We start from the raw sequence: 20,655 nt of genomic DNA, 5'->3' as shown, positions 1-20,655 counted from the left end.
CCCACACACGTGGCAGGTCATATTCTTGACTTAATTTTTACTAATGACCAAACTTTAAAAGTTGAAACCCCTCTACAGTTAGCCTGGTCGGACTACCGCCTTATTCCATTTAACATGATCTTGGCCTCTGGTCCTAATCGGAGCGGGTCAGTATATGAAGCCAGAAGAAACTGGAGAAAGGTTGTACCTGAGTCCCTTGGACCGGAATTACAGAATACCTCTCCAGAGCACACAGGTGATCCAAGCCAGGACGCCTCTTATTTCAATTGCTGGGTTACCACCGCGCTTGATAAAATTGCCCCTATTAAGTCCATGAAGTTGGTCAGGAATAAACCTTCCGCCCCCTGGTTTTCTATGGAACTTCGTTCAGAAAAAAGTTTATGTAAGAAGATTGAGCGTGCATGAAGAAAAAATTATGATATTGAGGCTAAATGCACATATAAAACTGCGGTAAAAAATATTCAGAGACTTAAGCGTAATACAATTAGGGACTATATGGCAGAGCAAATTAAGTCTTCTGACAATTCTGCTAAAGAGATCTTTAATATAGTCCAGGGATTTATTAAACCTCTGGCATTGAAGAGCTCGATTGCCCCCTCAGCTACTCTCTGCGAGAATTTAGTCATTTTTTTCCAAGAGGAAATCCAGGCAATTTACTGCTCCTTTCCCCTGACTGAGCTGTCAGATAAGCCTCCACACACACCCCTTTTAGCCCTGAAGCGTCCCTGCTGGAATTAAACGGTATTTAGTCCTATACTCACCTCAATTTGGAACTCCTTTGAAATCGGACTCCTTCCCTACCCCCTGGAAGAGAGCATTTGTAAGGCCTATCCTCAAGAAGGAGGATGCTGACCCGGCAGAACTCAAAACTTTCAGGCCAATCTCTTCTCCCAGCCCCATCCAAAATTCTGGAAAAAGAGGTCCAGAAACAATTGTTGGCCGTCCTGGAGTCTAATAATCTTTTACATGTCTCCCAGTCAGGTTTCAGGGCTGGTTACAGCACTGAGACAGCTTTGCTCGTGGTGGCAGAGACTGTACGTGTCACCGTGGACCAGGGAAACTGTGCAGTGCTAGTGCTGCTGAATCTCTATGCAGCCTTTGATACGGTATCTCACCGGATCTTGTTAAAAAGGCTTGAGCTGATGGGAGTGACGGGAACTGTTTTAGCCTGGTTCAAATCATTTCTTGAGGACTGGTCACAACAAGTGTCCCTCTCCCTTACATCTCAACCGCCAGACCTCTGACATGCGGAGTCCCTCAAGGGTCGGCCTTGAGCCCCACCCTTTTTTATGGTTATCTTGCCCATCTGGCCTCGCTAGCTGAACAATGGGGTGTGAAGGTTGTCTCTTATGCTGATGACACTCAGCTGGTGTTCTCCTTTAGGGAACATACTGAGGCAGCCTTCACTAATTTCAAACAGTGTCTTCTTAACATCTTGGATGACAGACAGCGGTTTGAAATTGAACACCGAAAAGCCTGAGGGGTTTTTAATCAGGTGCATCCCCCACAGGCGAAACGTTGGTGGCCTGCAGAGCTAGATCCCCCTCCACCACCAGTGGAGTCTGCAAGGAACCTGGGATCTAAATTTGATTCTAAACTTACAGGTTGAGCCCTGATTTGTCATGTTTCCTCCCAGTGCTTTTGGAAACTAAAAGCTCTGCAAAGATTCCTCCATTTCCTCCAGTGGACTGTAGGAAAACTGTAGTTCATGCATTGGTCACATCTCAATTAGACTATGCTAATAGGTTGTACTTGGGTCGCCCTGCATACCTGATCAGGAAATTGCAGATTATCCAAAATGCGGCAGCAAGACTAATCAGAAATGTGCTGCTTCGTCATCACATCTCCCCCCATCTACGGAGCCTTCATTGGCTGCCAGTAAGGAAAAGAATAGAATTTAAGGTGCTGACCTTAGCATACAGAGCAATGGGGGAGAATGGTCCGAAGTACCTGAGAAAGAGACTACAGAAATACTCTCAGACCAGGGTCCTAAGATCTAATCAACAGGAACTGCTGGTGATTCCACGATTCAAAAAAGCCAGAATTGGCGGGTGCTCGTTCTCAGTAAAAACTGCTTCCTTATGGAACTCTATGCCTGTACACAGTAGGGATGCCAAGTCGGAACGACTATTTAGAAAAACACTGAAAACCTAGCTGTTCGACCTACCCTGTATCCCTTTATTTGGCCTTGAATCCTGGCTGTTGTTATCATTGCTCGCACTGGGACCCCCCCCCCCCCTGTTGAAGGTAGCTGTGCTGTGTTGTTTTGCTTTAACACGTGGATCTATAGGTTTTTGTACAAGCGCAATAAAGAAGATTTGGAACATTCTACATTTTGATTTGGACTCTTTCACATTCTTATGTACTTTTGGTGCACTACTATATGTATTGTTTTATATTGGGGCCTCAGGTCACACCCTTAAGTAGCCGGTGCTTATACGGAATGCACAACGTTTCTTTGGAAATTACCTTCTGTGGGACAAAGGGGGGGGGGCTGTTCATTCTGCTCACTGCTCATTTTGTATTTCTGAAACACTGAAATTCACCAGTTATAGTTACCTCAAGTAACAAAAAATTGTGCCCTAAGGTAACTAATTTGTGCCCCCACTATGCGCAGTCTTGCCTTCAATTATGTAATTTGAGATGTAATTCCATCTTCAAGCCTTCCATAAAACAATTAGTTATTCTGTTGAATATTCCATGGTTGCTAATGAACTTTTATCATGAGTTATATACAAACCACATCAATATTTATTGCGAGATGATTTGATCGCTCCTATTTATAACAAACTGTCCGCATGTATTTGTGACATCAATTCATGTATGAACAAGTGTTAAGGACATTACTGTATAGTTGCTGATGCAGTCTCCATGATATTTTAACTCTTCTAACATGGTATCATTAATAAAATATTTTTTGCTATTTTGAATATACCATATTTTTTTCCATGGTCAATTTCTGTTAAAATTTCATTGCATCTTTTTATGTGAAATGTATATGCCCACACTTTTTAATGTATAGCTTCTTGCTTAAGAATTTTTCAAAATTGTACATGTTTCTCCCTGCGCTTGGGAAGCCATGTGTATGCAGGGAACCCCTTAATTTCTAAATATTTGAGATGTTGCAGTCCTGCTATCAATGATGTCTTGGATCATGTTGTGAGTGATGGAGTAATTAGCAGTGCATAGTGATCCTTGTGTTCCAAGTCCGTGAGGACATGGTTTGGCAGTTCAGGCCAGACTGTTCTGATTGGAGCAGGGTCAACACTGGTTTGCATATAGCTGGGTCCAAACTAAGGTGATTTTTTTTTTATTTTACAGAGTTTTATATAGCGCGTACTTGACCCGAAACTGGTATCAGAGGGCTTTACACGGCACCAGTTGCGTTACATGAGGACACATTTATTTATTTATTTGTTAGGCAGGGGGAGATTAAGTGATTTGCCCAGAATCACAGGATGTTCAGCGTCCTTGCCGAGACTCAAACCGGGTTCCCCATATTCGAAGTCGACCACCCTAGCCGTTAGGCCAACTCCTCTACCCCATTCTGATATGCTGTACAAAATAACTATGGATAGCGATGCGGCCCTGAGTAATTACCAGTGGCTGAGATTAATTCAAGCATTCCATCCATCACTTTATTCGTATGCATTTTAAGTTCACCACTAACCAAGAAAGTTTCATCTTCTGACTGTTTCATAACGCTCTTTGAGGGTGTATCTGAACTCTGCTAATGCAGAGTCTATTCAGCAATTCCATATTGTTGTAGGCCAAGATGCTGCTTCAATGTGGTGGTTTGTTATTAGGACAGCTGGAAGGAACACACACAGCCATCCAACTATTACCAAACAGTTACCCTAACAACAACAAAACCCTGGCATGGCCACTTTGATAGTGGAGAGGGTCAAGACCAGGTGCTTGATTCCAGCAAACTGAGCCCTTAGTACTGCAAGCCAAGACATTCAGCCCAAAAATATGTGTTGGAAAATAGTCTTCCCTGTGCTGCAAAATTTATACTGGCACTGAAGTAATCTGAATTTTCTTAGTAGTGTGGATTAAATGGCTATGCCTTTCGCCAGCTTCTCGTGCTGGGTTTCACATTTGCACCCAAGGATGCCCCTTTCATGAATATTATTCCATACTCTTTCTTTGTTGGGAACAAACATCTCTGTTGGAAGCCCTGGAACATTTTGTTTTTTTGGGCTCTTTACAACGAATCTTTGCCTTGGCCAGCATTATTCTTTCCCTTCCACTGGTTGCGTTGGCGTTTTGTACTTTGTTCTGCATTTCTCTGAATAATGCCCCCACTTCCACTAGGCTGTCCATTTTAGTATCTAATATAGCACAGACCTAAATAAATGAAGGGTCTTAGGAGGGACTTAAACAAGGAATATGTTCTGGAATTTGTGGCAGTCACAGCACAAGCTGTCCTGTGCCAGGGTTTCTCACATCTTTCATAGGTGGGACCCCGTTATTATTTACGAACCCACGCTTGAAATTGTTGTGACCACAGTATGTCCATTTTAAACACTATTATGTAAGCTATAACTTATTGATTGGTTTGGGCCCTTCAGATAACCAAAATCACAGCCATATGTTGCCCCTCAGTCAGGTCTAGGTAAGGGCAATCCTAGGCTGGGCCTCCTCAGCAGAGGAGCAAAAAAATGGCCTCAAGCAGAAAATATGGTGTAATGCTGGTGCACTTGAGATATCACAAGTGCTTCTGATTAGGTTTATGGCACAGGGTTACTTCACTGCTGCCAATTTTGGGTTTGATGGGGTTGGACTAGCTTCTAGGAATCCAGGCTCATGTCTTCACTCTCACCGTTATAACTTTACCCTCATTGCACGTGACCCCATGTAAACTGAGCTACCTTACTCATGTTAACTGTGTAAACTGATTCATGTAACAAACCCTTAAACTCATTAACCCAATAAATCACCCCACTAAATGTGCAACAACCAAATTATAAGGTATTAACTACATATTTTAACTTCTTACTTGTAGGCCTTGAAGCAAATTATAAACAAGGGCCTAATCCGATTCCCCTTTTCATAGATCACCAACTTAGTGCATTCCGCTAATACCTACCTTGAATTTGGGGTGTTCCTAAAGAATTCTTTGCAGGAGCCACTAATGGAATGTGGCCGTATTCTGTCCAAAGCTAGCATTGTGTACTGTGTGGCCTTCCAGATGCTGCTGCTCTCAAATCACCACTTCTTTGTACTTGCTACAAAGCTCCCACACCTTAATTAGGTGCAAATGGGCCAATTATTTAAAGTAAGAGTGTGAAGCATGGTCCCAAGGCAAAGAGCATTGTGTAAATCCCAAAATGCTTCATGATCGGACTGAAATGCAGGATGGTGGGGATGAAAGTTTAACTGTGAAACCACCCTCGTGCCACTCCATGCCACTCAAGTCCATGCTACTCCACCCCACTCTATCCGGCTGCACACCACTCGACTCTAAGCTATTCTACTCTACCCAACTCCACTCTACCCAACTCCACTGTACGCCACTTAACTTTATGCTTAGTGTATGCCACTCCACTCTACAGTATTCCACTCAACGCAACTTCACTCTATCCAACTCCACTCTACGCCACTCTGCTCAACTCCACTCTACCTCGCTCTTCCACTCTACACCACACGATTCTACACCACTGCGTGCCAGTCCAATTTACGTCACTCCACTCTACACTATTCCACGCTATACTAATCCAACCTAAGCCACTCCAATGTATACTACTCCACGCCATGCCCCTCCACTGTACGCTGCCTTGATCTTGGTAGGGGTGTGCCATATTGTAACTACGGCATCGAGGTTTGTGTTTTCCATAAACACAGGTTTTTTTTTTTAACTGCTGAAAGCAGGTTTTGCTGGGTTTTTCAACAGCAGAACCTACTTCTTCGAAAAATGTATTTTTCACCCACTCCTATTTCTGTTCATGACCAAGTGGGGTGCAGCCAATTTCAACACCTTTGCCTAGCCCTGCCAGGTTTCACTGCTTCACCCACTTCACTTCACTAATTTGTGACAATAGGGAACTGTTATGTGGCACTGAGGCAACTCCAGCAGCAAGTGTGTCCTACACAAGCATCTATTCTCAAACAGATATATATACATAAGGTACTCGGGACCACATACAATGTGAAACGTCTTCAATGTCATAATACGTGACAGCAATTTAACCAGATTGTTGCATAAGTATCAATATTTGTATATGTGTATTATCTTCAGAGATCTGGTGTCAACCACCCAGAGAATTCTCTTGCTTTCAGCAGATGGAGGCTCCAGGCAAAATGAGGGGGAGAAATGAGGAATAACTGTGCTTCAGAACTAGAACACCCCCACCCTCTTAACTACTGATTTCAGTTCTTTCTTCTAAAACCCGGTAACTCCAGGGGAGATGGCCGCAGTGCTGGGAACTCGGGAGGGTTAGGGGCGGGGTGGCAAGTGGAATGAAGTCTGACCTACAGACTGAGGTGAAGACTGCAGCGTCCGCATAACTGGTCTGCAGAAACCGCATCTTTCACAGACTTCCTGTTAAACAGTCCTCTAGACTGCAGTGCAGCGGCTGGGGTGAAAGAGGTCACTGCTGGGCTCTTCTCCAGACACAGCAAGCAGGATCAGACGCGCCTGTTGGGCATGCAGGCACTTCCAGACAGGCTGCTTTTTTTTTTTTCTCCATTGACTCAAGTTTTTTTTTTTTATTTCAACACGTTTTATTACATCCTGTTACAGGGTTTGCATCAATTCGTCCACTCGCTTTTAGCCTATATAATTCTATGCATTCCCTACCCGTCTGAACAGTCAAGAAGAGAAGGAAAATAGAAAGGAGCGTGAAAGCAAGGTGTGAAAGAAGAGATAGAGGACAGGCACTTGAGATTTACAATGGCTACGCTTGGGTCGGTTATGGCCCGTTCTGAATGTGAATGAAGTAGAATCCTTTTAGGTCCGGCTGGGCAGCTTAGCTGACTGCTTGAGCTGTTAGCACTACTTTCATCAAACTTGCACCTAGATATGCTTGACAAGGAGTAAGCATTCGCCTCCTACTATTGGCTTTCTGGTGTATCATTCCACTTCCTATGAAGCATTTCCATTACAACCTATAAGGGTCGGTTTCCGAAATGGCAGCTAAAGATTAAGCAGGCAGTTGTAAAATGCCCACTACCTTTTTCTCCATCCCAACGGCTCCGGTCTTTACTCATAGACCGCCCCGGGGTACCGACGGATAGAGCGGGGCCCCTTTCCCTGAGCAGAGACCAGGTTGAGGTGAGGGTATCACCCATAGCTCTGGGGTATCCGGTTTTGACATCTGTAGAGTTAACCGGTGGTAGGAATGTCTGTATTTTTCATTATACTTTTATACACTTTTACATAGTAGCAGCAATTTAGGTCCTGATGAATGCCCTTGATACTACACAGATCCCAATGGGCAGAAACATGTCGACCAGATACTATGGACAATGAGCATAATGACAAAGTATTTATGCTGAGTTGCCATTTTTGCTTTTTAATGTTGGCAGAGGCACTCTACCAATTAAAGCACTTTTGAGTTCCCCTAGCCATTTTTATCGTCACTTTTATGATTTAGTGCTGCACTTTTAGAACCCCTTTCACGTGAGCGAGGGCTTACTACATTTCTCTTGTTATCATTGGTGGAGATCTGACAGCAACCCTTGTATGCCACTTCTCTTTACTCGCAACCGGGTCGTTCCACCAGGACCTGGGGCGTTGTATCAAGAGACACAGACCCAGATGATGACAAACACACTGACTCCTTGGTGATTGATGGGTTCTGTTCCTAGAAGGGTTCTCTATTAATAAGAGATGTCGGAATCAGTAGATATGCTTTCTTCTTCTTCTTCTTTGTTGACACAGCACTAGACCCGGGTTGATCAGTGTTATAGTAAAACATTCGATGCCCTTTCTTCAATTGATTGACTTACCAGCTCAACAGACTCTTCCGCTGCCCTTGACACCGCATCAAGAATCATCCCCCTCTTCAAATCTGAGACCCCCAAAGCCCCCCTGCAGATTGTATGTTCTCTTTATTGAGGTGGAACGTTGCGGGTCTTAAAGGGAAAATTAACAATCGTGACTGGCAGGCATTCATTTGCCAATTTGACATTGTTTTTTGTTGTTGTTTTCTTTTAGAGTTTTATACAGCGCAAACTAGACCTGAGGATATCGGGTATCAGAGCGCTTTACATGAGCACCAGTTTCATAACAGATGGACACATTCGTTTTTGTTAGGCACAGGGAGATTAAGTGATTTGCCCAGAATCACAGGGTGTTGAGCATCGTTGCTGAGACTCGAACTCGGCTCCCCAGTATCGAGGTCGACCGCTGTAGCCGTAAGGCTACATCTTCTCCCCTATTGTTGCCTTGCAGGAGACTTGGGCTACCAATTTGGTTACAATCCACGGTTATGCCTGCTATTCATGCCTGCCGATTTGTTTCTTACCTGGGGAAGGCTGTGTGAGTCCTCTTGCTTCGGGTATGTTTAAACGTGTGTGTGTATGTGTGTATGTTAAATCCATTGATACTGAGTCTGAATTTTTCCAAATTTGTCAGCTCAGTTGTTTGATTTTCTCACCAACTGTCACACACAAGGGCAGCCCATGTATGCAACCCCCATACTTGTTATGTGGTGATTTTAATGCTAAACTGGGTGGCCCTTTGCAGTGGGATGGGGCATCGGAAAAAGAAGCTCAGAGGCCCGTGATGAGAGGGGTAGTGAATTGGCTAGTTATCTGGCAACGCATGACCTTGTGAATCTGGTTGAAGCATTTACTGGGGATGAGTACCATCTCCCCACTTACAGACCTTGCATTATTGATTTATATATTTGTAACCAGAAATCTTTTACATCTTTTGTGTAGTGGCAAAGTAGTGTTTACGGATTGGGGCAATAATAATGCACTCACGATCGGGGGACATTTGCCTGTTAATGGATCTCAACCTACCCCAGAGATATTACCAGTGTGCCACACAGATGATGGCCTCAGGTTGTCGTGGAGACTCCAAAATACCTCCGACACCTTAATGTCCCCTTTGCGCCTGTACCAAAGACTATTTGTTAACTGCTTGGCAGACTTCCATGAAGGTATGATGCTGTCCTATTACAACAGCTTAAGTCTAGCCATTAAACAGCTTCTTTTAAAACCTATTGGGCTGATGGGCACGTGCCACGATGGTTTGACATGTCGTGTTTGGTGGCTAACCGTAACTTAAGACGCATTTTATCCATCACTCCTAGAGTGTCAGCAGATGTTACGGCGGCCTGTTCGGCCTACAAATCTGCTCTTAAAAACAGGAAGGAGACCCTGCATAACATGGATGGGAGTAGGTAGAGTCAGCTGCCTTGGGGGGGGGGGGGGGGCAATAGCTGTACTTTTTGGAATACAGTGAAGAATATTAGGCCAAGGAAGGCTCGTGCTGGCTCCTTGCTCCAGTGTAACGTCTCAGGGTGGTTTGGGGGTCTCACACTTTCCCTCCATTTATTACCTAGAAGCGAGTGCAGAGTTAGACCCCCTTCTTCAAATGAAGCCGATAACTTCTTCGCCACTTGTAATATCTTTACTTGAGGCGGGTTGGCTATATGCCAGCGTGCTAGTGGGAAAGTGCCCGGACCTGACGGAATCCGGATAGATCTTCTAAAATGAAACACAGCGCTATGGGGCCTGCTGATCACAAACCTCTTTAACGGCTCATTTAATATTCACATCCCGAGTTCCTGGTCTTTATCGACCATTCTTCGTATTTTTTAAAAAGGGGATCGTATGGCCCCTAAGTGTTACAGGCCCATCTCACTTATAGACACTACTGTTAAAGTAGTAGGAAGAGTGATCTTAATCGCCTCGTTGAGGGGACTGAAGAGCATGATATCCTTTCCCCTTTTCAATACAAGTTTCGTAGTGGGTTAGGCACGGCTGAGTAGTGCTTAAACTTCAGTTTAATTATAAAGAAGTATACCACGGTGAAGCGCTGCAGTGTGTATTTAGGGTTTATGCACCTGTCCACGGCTTTCGATTCTGTGAACAGGTCCAAGCTGTGGCAAACTCTGTGTTGGGGTCCCTTTGGTCAATTTTCTGTCTTGTCTGCATGCTGATCTAACGGTCAAGGTGCGTATCCGCTCCAAAGGAGATATATTGTCAGAGATCAGTTTAAAGTGCGGTGTGCACCACGGGTGCATATTGGCCCCTTTAATTTTTATTATACATATAATAGGTCTCAGCCCTCATTTGACCTGGAGTCTTGTTGACACCCTGAGAATTGCTGGTGTTCAGGTGCCTGTACTGCTATACGCAGATGGCGTGGTTTGACTGCCTCGTACCCCTAACGCTTTACGTATGCTAGTGGATCGCTTTGTTTTTTTTAATGAGTGTTCTTGATTTAACTACAAATTATAGCAAGTGGCAAATTATGGTATGTGAGTCTGGCAGTTTTGTTTTTTAACAGGCCTACTATCAATGGCCTGCAGCTGGTTGGTGTCCAAGTTTAGTTACTTTGGCATCATCTCTAGCTCCCTAGATACTTGGCATCCCCAGAGGACTTTGTGCCGGTCTAAGCTAAGCAGATCGGCCGGAGAAGTTTTGAATGTTTCTAGTCCCAATCTTAAAGGCAACATTTCACATTCATCGAAAGTCTACAATGCCGATGTATCCCGGGGCAGTGTATGGGGCAGGGGTCTTAGGTTATCAAAATGTTTCTTTACTATAGTCCGAAGAAGATTGTATGTGTCTGCGGTTTTTATACCTCCCCCAATAACTTCGAGTTATATCGTTCATGCAGAGTTAAATCAGAATTACGTCGAGGACAGGGCGGGCTTGGCCCCTTTGTGACTTTGGATTAGTGTTTGGGCTAACCTCACGCTAAACTCTGCAGAGACATTATTTTGGACTGTCTCGGCCTGAAAAATGGACACTCAATAACATGGCTGAGCTATATTTCAAGTTCTTTAAAGGCCTTAGGGATGTCTTACCTTTTTCCATCTCCAATAAATATAAGAAAAGACGACAAAATGCGGGATAAACAACTCTACCTGCAGTCTCTTGAAGATAGTAGAGTCACAGTTGAGACTACACAATGTACAGTGCTATCTTATCATAGGTCACTTGCTTCTCCAGAGTTGGCTTTCTATATTTCACTTGTTTTGACGCGTTGGGAGAGATCTTTCCCTTTAAATCTAGTACTGTCTGGCACCTACTGTGCTTTGTCCGGTTGTATACCCCAGTGGGGAGCCCTGTCCCTGTGATGAAACCTCAGAGCAGCCTGTTGCATTATGTTTTTTGATTTTTTGATTTTAACCACGCAGGTAAGCACTTTTTAAAACTCCTGCTAAAAACCCTTGGCTATCACAGGTGTAAAGAAGCTGTGTCACCTGCAATTGTTGAACACCCTGAACATTTGCTTCAGTGTATGTTCTTTCTTGAAAGCTGCCATTAGATCTAGGAGAACCATGGAGGGTTAAAATATCTTTCAGTGGATGAGATGGAGTGTAATCTTTATTTTAGATATATCTGCTTTATGTAGCTTTTGATTATTTATTGTTATATAAACTGGAATTTTAATTATTTTATTTTGATGATTTGTATATGTTGAATTTTAACAAAGTTGGTTTGTGATGTTCTTTCTTTTATGCATGGATCAGCCAAATAAATATCTTTCGAATGATTGATTTACCTGTGGGAGTAGAGCTATAAAAAATGTATTAATAAATTAGTAGGTGCCGTTTAAATCATTGTGTAATTACTCCTGCAGACAGATAAATCTTATACTCTTACAGTTCATGCACTCTTACATGGGGGTTGAGCAAAGTCAAAAACCTGCCTCCAAGCCATAATTTCTCTAAAGTAATTGTGACTTGGTAAGCTATTTGCCCTTGTTTCTCTCCATTGCAGTAGCGTCTAGGTGTTAGGCTCCCGGTGGATCCAGCCAGGAAGATACTTGAACAAAATAAGGGCTGATGGCACTTTAACTTAAGCCTTTGTTTTGTTCGGCTGGAAGTAAAAATAAGAAAGCCTCCTCACTGCCTGTGGGCGCTGCTGAATTATATCCAGATGTCTGAAAATGTCACCAGGAAAAATTCAGCATATTTCCCTGGGTCGGCTGTATCCCAGATCCCGGCCTAGAAATAGCTGGCGGAACCGGGATCCGTTGGGATACCCCACTTCCCAACACCGCTCACATGAGTTTTTCCATGGCTTTAATTTGTCAGAAACTATAAATCCATCGTGCAGGGGATAGATCTTGCTTCTTACAGTGCACGGCTATGAGGCGCTTAACTTTCCCCCGCAGTTTCTTTTAAACTGTATTTTATTGATTTTTTTTTAAAGAAAAAACAACAATCTCTACAGGCCAACAGGAGTCTCCAACAGGTAGCTCAGAAACTACCAGAAAGTAGCTCTTTTGACATGAAGTCCAGTCCTGAGCATGATTTAGAGGATCTGGAGTTTAACAGTTGTACTGTTGCCATCAGGTGAGCTACTACCCAAGATGTAATAAATAAAACTTGGAGCAAAAAGAACATGAACAAAATCCGGGCCGACCAGGCCTCCTTCCACGTCAGGTCACTATAAACACGACCCAGGGAATCACGCACCACTCCATGATTGCCTCATAGGTATGAGATTGAACCTGCTTTAGTAAGTTACTAGGTATAAGACTGAACCTACTTGTAGTAAGTACTGTTAATGTTCTGTTTCCCTGGGGACTCCTATCCCCATGCACCACCCACCGTGGCAAGAACTTGCCAATTAAGAAGCAAAACACTCCTCTTCACTCTGGTCTAGGATGCACAAATAGCCGGACACATTGCTGTGACCTGCTTCTTACTCTGTGCCCCAGCCTTCATTCCTTTAGGTGATATGAATTATGTGACCCATGCCGCAACAACTGAGGCTGCCAGGTTATTTGCTGCATAGAGATTTGTCACGCAAGGTACACTGACCTCTTCTGCGATTTCCAGACTATGTTTACTAGGATCTTGCCTTCTTTGGCGAAAGTAACGTAGCCTCCCTTTCTTTCCAGTTAAATTGCAGACCCCGGGAAATATTCAGTGGTGCCATCTTTATCATGTATTGGGCTTCTGCGTTACTAGTCTAAAGTTCCTCTGCCTCTTCAATGCAGTTTCAGCAAGGTCCTGGTAGGGCAGTACTTCACTGTCAAAACCAAAGGGTATGATGGCCGGAGTGTTGAACATTGCACGCACTCACCCCCAGTCAACTGATCTGGGTTTAATCCATCCTCATTCTTTAGCTCACTCCGCCACCCCAGTTCAGACATGGCCATATGCAAATCAGTCTGACCCTGTGCCTCATGGGAACAGTCCAGCCCGAACTGCCAAGCCAGGTCTTCCATGGACCGGAAACAAGCATCCTGGGACCGGCTTCTGGCTAATCAGCCGTCATCAACCAGGCTAGCTTGAATCCAGTGGCAAAGTGAGCAAGGGACCCACGTCTGGGCATACCCTGCCACTTAGGGCGAACAAAGCAAAACCAAAGGGGATGATGGACGGAGTGTTGAACATTGCAAGCACTCATCCCCAGTCAGCTGACCTGGGTTTAATCCTTTTGTCACCCCGAGTGGGACGGGTATGCCCAGACGTGGGTCCCGTGCTCTCCATGCCACTGGAATCAAGCTATCCTGGCTGAAGAGGGGTGAAACCCCGAAACTGGTCCTAGGATGCTTGTTTTCAGTCTAGGGAGGACCTGGCTTGGCAGTTCGGGCTGGACTGTTCCCATGAGGCACAGGGTCAAGACCGATTTGCATATGGCTGGGTTCAAACTGGAATGGCATGGTGAGCAACAAAAGATGGATTTAGGCCCAGATCGCTGTACTGGGGTGAATGTATGAGTGTTCTGCATTCTGTCCATCAACTGTTGTTTTTGCAGTACTTCACTGTCACCATATAGGATTATATTCAGTGAGCACCTGAGGCAAAACCCCTACTTGTCAAAATTCAGGAATGGGACATCCGGATTCCTTCAGCATTTGTGCATACTCCTTTTTGAAGATGAATCTCTCTTCCTTACTTTATCCATGTACAAGTACACCTCGCTTCTGATCGCCCCTTCCCTACCATCCCACATGTGTAGCCATCATCTCTCTTCCACCCTCACCTTCACCATCAGGATCTCCTCCGATATCTACATCTAGAGGTCATGAATCTTCCAGTGTGTGCTTAAAAAGTGTAGGAAGTTTGGTGAACTGCCTATGACCGCTCACTCTTCTCCATACAGTAGACTAGGAGAACAGTTGCAGTGATTCCCTATGCCAGACCAGAAAACTGTGGAACGCCCGTCTTCCTCGAGCCTAGAACATGTTTAAACCCGAAGCCATTCAAGAAGATGCTACAAATGTCAAGTTATGCTCTGGAACCTCAAGCTGACCATGTTCCTGTAGTTCTGTGCGATTCCTTTGATCTGCTTCAGCCCGCCCTGCCATTATCAAACCATTTCTCTCTGGGTGTGCGACCGTGTCACAACTACGGATATCAGAATTGCGGGGCTTAATTTCTTAGATTACCGATGATGTGCTCTTATTTGTGATTCGTCGTCCTCCGCTCTGCCCTGTGTAACCAGTACCTGCTATCTTGGTGATGTGATTTATTGAAGCTGCAATGGGTGGTCATGTTGCCACCCATGGACTGGGTGCCACTTATGTACGTCTGGTGTCACCAGCACATCCATGGGGTTCGTCCTTATGAGCGGATACTGTCCTTTTACCTTCTGGATGGCACTGGCTCAAGCTGGCCATGCAACATCCCTTGCATCCAGCTGCTCTGGGAGCCTGTGGATAACCATTTAAGCACCACTTTAAAGCAGGATGAGAACTTATTCAGCTCCATCTTACTTAGGTCTTTATTGTGATGAAGTGGGCCTCTTACACCCCTAACAACAAAACACAGCGACAGCAAGAAGCACGCTGCTAAAAGGGCTTGTGGCTGACACTACACTGCATTAAAAATTACTGCAGCAGGAATAAACGTTGTATACCATGGACACACTCAAACATTTGCCCTGGGGCCAAAACATATGCTTTGTGATGTGAGCGAGGGCCGCATTGATGACAGTGGGGTGCGGGTGGGCCAGGAATGGGGTGTGCATTGGCCGTAATGTCGGTGTAGGGAAACCAAAGCATATACATCTAGTTGGTGAATTGCAAAATACTAAACCAGAAAACCTGGGATTAATCCCGGCTTCCCCACTTTACCAAATTGTGTGATCCTAGGCAACAGTTTTATTTCACTTTCCCTCCTTTTCTTTCATGATCACATATATGAGGACCTCGTAATACAGGACTTCAGGATGCGCCCTGTACAAAACATCCTGTGTTTGACTTAATAAACTATGTTTTACTTGTACACTAGGAACCAAGGCCACCCAAATAGTGCACATAACAACTAGCTTACCTCTTTCGATCACTATTGGCGTTGTTGTCAGTGTGAGGGGAAGAATTAGTTTCTAAATTCATGTTTGAAAACTATCACTTTTAAAGTAAGGCTTCTCAATTCACTTATATTATCTGATGTACTGAAGTGAAAAGTTTCTGCAAGTTAATTAAATACACCTTTTGAATTTTGAAGAGACTGTATCATATGTTTACACTGTCTGCAAGAGGACTTCAAAAATGAAGGTGCCCCAAAAGTTAAGTGGTGCAAGACTCACTAATTACTTCCTGTCTTTAACACCAATTAACCTTTAAATAAATGTTTTCCTGTTTATTTAACATCTGTTAGCATCTCTCTGGTAAAAGATGCACACCGGGAGGCGCCTGTAAAGGTCAAAGGGGCCCCATGCGGTATCACTGTTCTATACTATTGTGAAAGCAAGAGTAAAGGTGGTGGCCAAGCGTGGTGGGGAAATGAGCATCATATGTGTCTGAAGGTCGGCATCCATGACATCTATGTTCTAATAATGTTGTATTTCCTTCCACCCTCTCCACGCTGTGTGATCCTAGTCCAGCCTCTTGATAAATTCCCCTTCAGTTCTGTATTTTCCCCAAACTGAAAATGTTTAAGGGCTGTTTAAATGCGGAGGCGTTACTAGAGGGGGTCAGATGGGAACCACGCTGCCCCCTTGCTGTACAGAAGACCAGCACAGCACCTTGCCACACACCTATATTTGTCCCTTTCACAAAAGACTACGTTTGCTTATAATGTTTACATCTGTATCTATCTAAAGAGACAGCCATCCATATGCAAAGTCCTGTTTAATCATTTTAAACGTGTGTAGGCTATAAATGAGTGTTTGTGCGTACACACATATACTTTTTACAGTCACCCTCTGCATGTAGCCCCACCAGTTTTATCTGTGGCCCACTGTGATGCCCTCCCCTAAAATAACTTCTAGAGACACCGCAGTTTATTATATGCGTACGAAACGCTGCATAATAAGCCGTATAGTATATTTCATGTCCGCTTTTCATCACCGCTGATCCCGCCTTTTCTCGCCAGGGCTCTTTAATTTTCACCCGCAGCCCCAGATAACTCTCGTACAGACCTCGTTCCTAATAGCCCGGAAATAAACCCGCGCCAGGATTTCTCTGAAACAAGATTCACCGCCAAGAGATCCAGGGCCCTGTCAAATCCCATCTCATTCAATTTCACTGTACTGCAGAGGAAGGAAAAAATATCTGAACTGAAACTAGGCCAAGACATGCTCCTGCGAGCACTTCTGGTACGGCGTGTGCAAGCCCGGGTTCCTAAAATACTTTCCATGCTTCTACGGGGTGCCTGCTCCAGCTGGCGTTGTGTCACTCAGCGAATTACAGGGAAGTCTGCCCTGACAATAAATCCCCTCAGCCGCAGGAAGTTGTCGTCCGAGGAAAGTGACGACACACCGGAAGATGGCGCAGTACTTCCGGTTACACCTTACGGGTCACCTACAAGCTGGTCAGTCCCAAGAGTCACACTCCCAGTAGCGTTAGTTCCAAACTACTCTTACGCACGTTTTCTCATGTTATATTTTTGGCCTTCTTCACATGTTGGCAAAGCAACAAAATGTTAATCCACTATACGTAAATATTGGTGTATCAAAAACCCACCTCTTCCGCCAACACCTGAACCAAAGTCGATTCTTCCACCCCTCTGCCTGCGATCATGTTTAATTAATTCCCACATATTGTTCTTTATTTCTTTTTCTATGATGTAATTAATTGCTTTCCTTTGTAAATCAGTCTGATATCCCAGTGGCGCAGGTGTGCTATAAAACTGTTAAATAAATTCACTACACATAGGTGAAGAATGAATAATGTAGGGGCAGGTGAAGTAAAGGGTTTCTTAACCAATTTTTTTTTTTTCCTGCCAATTAAACATTAAACCTGACAAAAAAGGATTGACCCAATAAATAGATAAACTTTGTACCTTGTGAAGTTTGCAATTTTTCTGAACGCTAAATCGTTAAAAAGACCTGCAAACCTTTTTCTTTGGAGAAATTGCACACAAACAAGACTTACCAACTTCCCTCTCTTTAAGCTGGTGATTGTGAGGTGGGAGGAGAGAGGAGAGGATCCTGCAAAACTTACTTTTAGTGAGAATTTCTCGTGCAATTATTACTTTTTTTAAAGTTTGTAAAGTTCACAAAGTATTGACTTCACGAAACTGTGGAGGAAATGGCTTAGCAGACCCCAAGATTCAAGGCTGAATACAAGCCAAGGAGAGCAGAGAGCAGAAAGCATACAAGATTCCTCTCGTGGCACAAGAGGAATCATGCAGGTACTTACCAGACTAGCTAGTCCTCGGAGAAATAACCTTTCCAGTTTCCCTCTGGAATGGAAAGAGCAGCTGCTAACATCTGATTTCTGGAAAGATGTAATTAAAGATTCTAGGAAATTGACTAATTTCACATCAGGCAGGTGGTCACTGCCCATACTTCTAACCACACCACTCACCAACCCATAACCTACCCTCGTTTAGCCTTGCATTTTAACAAGGCCACCGTTTAAGCTGCCCGGCCTACCATGTAGGCTAATATCGTCGTACCAGGTTGACATATTTACCTGAAAGCAAAATTGCGGCCTTGGAGGGCAGCATTCCTTTTAACAGCACAATAAACTCCAGCTGAAGATACCCTGTTTTTGCCAACATCCTTGGTCAAGTCTTTCTTGAATCTGCAGAGAAGCCTTCTGGCGACTGTCTGCTTCCTGACTCTTCAGGAAACAAATGATTGCCATCTGTTTTCTCTCCACCTGCCCGGTTGAGAATTGCAGATTTGTGCGTTTTAAGATGTTTTATTAATTTTATGCTCAGTATTTTATTTTCCTTTCTACTTTGGCTTTTATATTTTTGTTAAATTGTCCAAGGCCTTCGGCCTAGCATGCACAGTATGTATGAAAGGGTTTTAACTTTCTTAAGTCGAAGGGCAAAGCTGTTGGCACATAAGAGTTTAAGGGCCAGATGTACAAACATTAGGAACACCGATTTCCTAATAGCGATTCTCTCAGATTCTCTGCCAATCTGTTGCACTCCCTCTCCCGTCATTGCTGCACTTAATCCCCCAAGTAAAGTCCCCACACCACCAACTCCCATCCTCCCTGCTTTAGCATTCCTCATTGTGTTCCGTTACATGGTCGTTTATTTACATTTTATTTATTATAAGCAACGAAACATTGTAATTCAGTAGTTAACCATTTGTTTTCAAAAGACAATTTCAGTGTTTATTTTTTCAAAATGTTTTTAAGGAAATTAATATGCTTCACTTTTACATACTTAGTGCGTACTTTTAGCGTGGCGCCCATTTAAGGAGCGCCACACTTTCTTTTGCTTGCAGCTTAGGCGCTGCATCTCCCCCCCCTTCCACAAAGCAAGGAAAGGGTGCAGTACCAGAGGCTTTCACTAGGCGTCTCTGTGGAGTTATAAACGGACCTTAGTAACATGAGGTACTGCACCCACAGGGACACCTAGTAACAGCCTGTGCTACTGCACCCTTTCCTGCATTCGTGAATTTGCTTTTTCTTACTTGCTTTTGGCCTTGTGGTTCAGCAAAAGCTCGTGCATTTAGAATAAATGAGACGCACAATAATTGCTAGGGAAACAAGCATTTGCAATGCAATTCCTCTTGCATTGCTGAAAGTTTGAGCTATTGCGCTGCATTATTATTTGCAACGCCAATAGCTCAAACTTTCAGCAATGCAAGACCTTTTCCATTGCAAATGCTTGTTTAAGAGTAGGGAGTTGTCTAAAAATGTTTGTTTTCCATTCTCAAAGGAGGAGGGGTGCCTGGGAGACCCCTTCCTATTTGCGAATGGATTACCACCTCCTTCAAGGAGTCAGTCAAATATGAATGTGTTTTTGCGACCCTAATTTGTTAAGCAAGGAACTAAACCCTTCTAGAACACAGTAAACACCAAAAGTAAGCAGAACATGACAGAAGGAATGCTAAGCATGACACCTTGCGCTGGTGCCAGTGCTTAATTTGAGCCTGTGGTTTCCAGTGCTCAACACTGGCACTTGATTAACAACACCAGCGCTTGTGACAGTCTGCCACAAGGTGGTGCTGTCTGGCTAATTTATAGATGACCACAACAACAGTTTGTTATAATTCAACATACATTAAAGATGACTATTAACTGACGCCCAACCCATTCTTAAAGCTTTGGAGGTCTGAAATAGTCTGAATATTCACACTTGAAGGAGTGTCATGCTTTAGTAGTTGTGTTGTTACTATCATTGGCAGCATACTGAGGGTAATGTATGGTGCAAGCTTTCGTGGCCTCCTGACGAGAGCACTGACATTTTGTTTTTTACAAATTAAGCACTGTCTACTGCGCTTTGTGTGATGTAGACCACCAGTTGGGGGAGGCAGTTCATATCTTTCTTGGGATTGGGTTGTGGGCATGGCAGGAGGACGAGCTGCGTTGGATGATTCGCTGCTTGTTGTGTCTCTTTATTATGCTTTGTAGTTTTGATGTCCGAATAGACATGTATACCTTCCCCCTTTGAACGTGGGTCAAGGGATTGTTTTTTGCATAGGATTGTTTCTCCTTTTATCTACATAGTCATGTACTGCTGTACATGACACCTGGGCCGATTCAGCCCGCACAACAGTAGCACAGTATCTTGATGTAAACAACACTTGTTAAAAGTAAAATCAACAAAAAAATTTGAAAACTAAAAACATGACCGAAGTAATATAGTTGACAATACCTTGGGGAGAGATGGTGCATTTTTAGGACACATAAATGCTTAATAGTAGGAGCGAGATCTGCATTGTATTAGCATTGGTATAGCCGTTCCCATACCACTTGCAAGGCCAGTTCATAGGTTCCCTCCTTGCGGACTGCTTTAGAGATTTTGAGCTTTGCAAATGATACAATAGGTTTTAAACTTGATGATCAGTGGTTAGGGAAGCCAATGCAAATCTGTGACAGTCTCGTGATGTGGTCAAATTTGATGCGGCTGGTATGTGGTGGGTAGCTATGTGGAGAGCAGCCTTGAGTGAGGTGAATATGGGAACATGAACATCACTCATATGAGCATTTCCACCATAAATGTGTAAAGCACAAGATCCTGAACACTGGTGCAGAAATTGGGATGGGGGCTGTAGTTTTTCAGAGTTGGCTCGGTTTGCCAGGCTCGGTGGGTTGTCTTGGCTACCAAAGCCTTACATGAATAATTAAATTGGTGTAAATGTTAAGGCTCTTTG

At 43.9% G+C, this 20,655-nt stretch overlaps 1 protein-coding gene across 11 annotated transcripts in view; it reads right to left on the bottom strand.

Moving 5' to 3' along the window:
* Window positions 1-20,655, bottom strand: part of NCOR2 (nuclear receptor corepressor 2) — a 1,213,077-nt gene that overhangs the window by 938,070 nt on the left and 254,352 nt on the right. The window lies entirely within an intron of this gene.

Source organism: Triturus cristatus, chromosome 11 (genome assembly GCF_964204655.1).
Source record: "Triturus cristatus chromosome 11, aTriCri1.1, whole genome shotgun sequence".
In the NCBI taxonomy this organism is placed as follows: Eukaryota; Metazoa; Chordata; class Amphibia; order Caudata; family Salamandridae; genus Triturus; species Triturus cristatus.
The sequence above is the reverse complement of the archived record's forward strand: the minus strand, read 5'-3'. Positions and strand labels throughout refer to the sequence as shown.